Here is a 4,682-nt window from a genome sequence, read left to right as displayed (position 1 = left end):
TATCCTGGGAACAGAGGAGGGGAGGAATCATATCCCCAAAGAAGTAGAAATCGCCAACAGCCACAGGAGAAGATGCTGCCCTTCCCTGGCAGTCAGAAAAAAGTCCAGGGATCCACAAAGAGGGGAGGGTGACAGGGCGCAGGGTTGTGAGGTTACAGGAACATGGAGTGAGAAGTGAGGCGGCTGGCAGCGTCACTCAGCGTGACTCCCAGGGACAGGAGGGGGCTTGGGATGGAGGCGGAGCTGCACCCGGTGACGAAGGAAAGCCTCACGTGACTGGCCGGCGCGCACCTCCCACTAGATTCAGACCCGGCCTTCGCTTGCTCGGGTCTTGGCACCTGCTCCCCGTTGCCCTGAGGGCGTGCGCGCCAGGGCCGGTCGCGAAAGGAAGCTGAGGGGTGGGCAGGTAAGAGATCCAGGTGGGGGCATCCCTGGAGTGATGTGAAAGGGCGGACACCGCCTGCGGAGTCCTCACCGCAGCCACGGCCCCATGCGTTTGGGTGCAGAATACGTAGGCCTTCCCTGTGCGGAGGGCTGGGCGGCCCTGCAGGAGGGCGCGGTCCCGAGGCTGCGACCCTTTGGAAACACTTGCTTCTTCCACCACAACGAGCTTTTCCGACACCCGCGCCGAGCCGTGTCTTTGGTGCAGAAAATGGTGTTCAGCGGGGTTGAGGGGCGCCTGTGGGTGGGGCGGGAGACGTGGGCGAGGGTAGTGAGGAGGGCCCGGGTCTGGAAAGGGGCTGGGAGGCGGCGTGTCCGTGCCAAGCGCTCGGCAGCAGCAGCTCCCCGCTGTCCCCATCCCGGCCATCTGCAGGTCTGCGGGTCTGAGGGTCGCCGCGGCGTGCCTTGCGGATAGAATCGGGTGGAAGAGGACGAGACTGCCAGGATAGGCCCAGGTCGGTGCGAGGGACAGTGGTTAGGGCGGTGGATAGTATGGGGACGCACACTGAGACCTCCTTCCAACCACACCATCCCACCCCCGACCTCATTTTGGTGCCTACAGAGGCCTGGGGATGATTTGCGAGAAAAATGGTGGGCTTTGGGGGAGGGAAGGAAGAGAATCGAGAGGAAGGGACTCGTTCTTGGGGGTCCCCTAGAGGGCGCACGAGGCCTCTTAGGTGGGACAATGGAATTAAAAAAGGGGGGAAAAAAAAAACAACCTTTGAGATCCTGGGCGCTCTGTCCTTGGTGCTGATACATCCACCAAGCATTCAATCTCTTGTCTTTTGTCTCTTAGGAGTAATGGAGTCCAAAGAGGAACAATCGGGAAAAAATCTCAACATGGAAAATGCCATTGGAGAAAACAAAGGAGAGGAGCCGGCCCCTGTGCAGAAAGGAGAGAAAGTCCGCCATCTGGGAAAGGGTGAAGGCCTCGTACATGGAGGAAATGTCAGGGGGATGTGGATTAGGCGACTTGTCTCTAATTTTCGATGGGCCATACCTAATAGACATATTGATAACCATGAAGTGGGTGGTGATGTAGAAAGGTTCGTAGAGCAGATGATAGAAATCAGGAGAAAGATAAAGGAGCAACAGATGAGGCATTATATGCGCTCCCAAACTCCTGAACCTGACAGTCATGATGACTTTTGTCTTATACCTTGAATCTTAAGATTTTCCCGGATGGCCTCTGCTTTACAAGTTTGTATTTTGTGATTTACTTTTGCTGTAAACATTTTTGTGTTTCCACTTACCAGTTTCTAATTGAATATTGTTTTGTTTCAGTCTAAGAGTTTCTGTCAGCAGGGCAGTTTGACCATTTTTGGAAACGAAATGTTCAGTTATTATTGTGAAATGAATAAAGCCGTTTAAAAAACAATCATATCATCTTCCACCCCCGGCCTTATATTTTGTCATTACCTTTCCGTTCCCAGTTACCTGGATTCAAAATCTCAGTCATCTTTTACTATTATTATTATTATTTTTTTAAAGATTTATTTATTTATTTAATTTCCCCCCCTCCCCTGGTTGTCTGTTCTTGGTGTCTATTTGCTGCGTCTTGTTTCTTTGTCTGCTTTTTTGTTTCTTTGTCTGCTTCTGTTGTCGTCAGCGGCACGGGAAGTGTGGGCGGCGCCATTCCTGGGCAGGCTGCTCTCTCTTTTCACGCTGGGCGGCTCTCCTCACAGGCGCACTCCTTGCGCGTGGGGGCTTCCCTACGCGGGGGATACCCCGCGTGGCAGGGCACCCCTTGCGCGTGGGGCTTCCCCACGCGGGGGACACCACTGCGTGGCATAGCACTCCCTGCGCGCATCAGCACCGCGCATGGCCAGCCCCACACGGGTCAAGGAGGCCCGGGGTTTGAACCGCGGACCTCCCATATGGTAGACGGACGCCCTAACCACTGGGCCAAAGTCCGTTTCCCACTATTATTTTTTTATTGTCCCAACCAATCCTTAAGAAACTATTGTTCCCATAATTCAACATCCAATATGCTCAAGAGACTTGAATCTCTGGACTGGTCATTTGCCGGCTGGGCCCTGAGCCTCAGCAGAGTTGCAACCTACTTTCTGATTCATTGGACTTACCCAGGTCAGCTAACAGGAAGGTGAAAAAGGTCAACCACCACTTCAGGGAACCGAGTTTGCCTACAACTGCGAGCAGGCAAATCACATCTATCAACCATGTGGCATCTAAGCCCCTTTCGATATAGAGGTGGAGTGGACATCACCATCCCTGGGTCCACAGAATGGAGGAATAAAATATGAATTAGAGTAGACTTACTGGTATTCTAGTATAGAACTATTGTGACTAGTAATGGAAGAAATAGTAACACTGATGTGGAGAAAGTAGACACCATAGTTGCTGAGGGCAGGGAGAGGGAAGAAAAGATGTGATATGGGGGCATTTTCAGGACTTGGAGTTGTCCTGGGTGGTACTGCAGGGACAGATGCTGGACAATTTATGTCCTGCCATGGCCCACTGGATGGACTGGGGGAGAGTGTAAACCATCATCCATGTGGTGCAGCAGTGCTCCAAAATGTATTCACCAAATATAATGAATGTCCCACGATGATGAAAGAAGTTGTTGATGGGGGAGGAGTGGGGTGAGGGGTGGGGGGTATGTGGGGACCTCATATTTTTTAATGTAACTTTTTTTGTGATCTATATCTTCAAAAAATACAATTAAAATAAATGAATTTTTAAAAAAAGAATGTATTCCCTAGTGTTTTCCAAAGAGTGATAGCCCACCATCTGCATAAAAATACGTGAGGACTTTTTTAGAATGCAGGATTGCTAACTATCATCATGTCCCCAGGGTGGGGCTTCACAATCTCCACTTTCAACAAGCTCCTGAGATAATTTTGATATGCAACAAATTCTGAGGACTACTGGGCTGTTGTGTATGTAGGTATCTATCTGTATACAAATGTACATGCATATGTATATCTATCATATGCCAGATTCAATGTAAAAAATAGCAAAAGAGCATAATGATTAATAGTTATATGAAATCAGTGGATGAAACAATAAAAATATCTTGTGTTATTCCAGGTCCTTTGAGTTTTCATATAAATGTTAGAAATGACTTGTTGGTATGTATTTTTTAAGACTTGCAGGAATTTTTATTGATACTACTTTTAATCTATAGATTCAGTTTGGTGAGAATAACTATGTTAGTATTGAGTCTTCCAAACTATGAACATAGTATATCTTTCCATTTGTTCAAATCTTATTTAATTTTTCTCAGCAATGTTTTGTAGCTGCATTGTGCAGATCTTGGTTACTTTTTATTAGAATTATTCTAGGCATTTTATGTTTCTACTGGGTTGCTGTAAATGTGATTTTTTAAGTTTCATTTTCCAGTTGCTGTTAGTAGATAAGAATCTAATTGACATACCTATATTAACCTGGTATCCTATGACATTGGCAAATTAACTAAGTAGTTTTAACTAGTAAGAATTTCCTGTAGTTGTCAACATAAGCAGTCATATCATTTAAATAGTATCCCTGTTACTTGTAAGGGAAAACAAACACAAGCACAATAAAATAAAGGAAAAAACACACAAAAAACGTGCAAAAATATACTTTTTAACAAGTCAATTTTATTGATACATATTAATAAAGCGTAAATCCATTCAAAGTGTACAATGATATTAGGTATAATCGCATAGTTGTGAATCACTTTAATCAAAATTACAACATTTTCATTTTTCTAATAATAATAAACAAAAACAAGACAAACAAAAACCATTCACCTCTCAATCCTTCTATGCTTCCCCTGCTGTACAGAGCTGCTATTCTGTTTCCATCTCTCTAGTTTATTTGTATTTATATTTTGTAAAAGCAGCCTTATATGTGCAATATCACCAATATTCACATTTCACATATAGGGCCCATGTTCATTTTTTACTTTTCCTGCTAGTAATATATATGGCCTTAGAATTTCCCTTTCAATCACTGTCATACCCATATAAAAGCTCTGCTGGTTACAAACACTATAATGTGCTTTCAGCATTTCTATTCACTTCCAAAGATTTACAAACAACCTTTTTACCAATTCTGTACAGATTAACCCTCATCTTTCCATTCTATACCATCATTCTGTTTTCTGGTGACCTATATTTTAATTATTAATTCCATGAGTTTACATAATATATTTAATTCATAACAGTACAATAATACAGTATTTGTCTTTTTGTGTCTGGTTTGCTTTACTCAACATAATGTCCTCCAGGTTCACC

The 4,682-nt window shown here is 45.0% G+C and overlaps 1 non-coding gene across 1 annotated transcript; it reads left to right on the top strand.

Moving 5' to 3' along the window:
- The first annotated feature begins 296 nt into the window (after positions 1 to 296).
- On the top strand, positions 297 to 1,822 carry LOC101411860 (uncharacterized). The gene is made up of 3 exons (XR_009184364.2): positions 297 to 406; positions 815 to 896; positions 1,238 to 1,822. It is a non-coding gene; the product is annotated as an uncharacterized protein (transcript).
- Positions 1,823 to 4,682: the final 2,860 nt, after the last annotated feature.

The sequence above is a fragment of the Dasypus novemcinctus genome, chromosome X, assembly GCF_030445035.2.
Source record: "Dasypus novemcinctus isolate mDasNov1 chromosome X, mDasNov1.1.hap2, whole genome shotgun sequence".
NCBI lineage: Eukaryota > Metazoa > Chordata > Mammalia > Cingulata > Dasypodidae > Dasypus > Dasypus novemcinctus.
The sequence above is the reverse complement of the archived record's forward strand: the minus strand, read 5'-3'. Positions and strand labels throughout refer to the sequence as shown.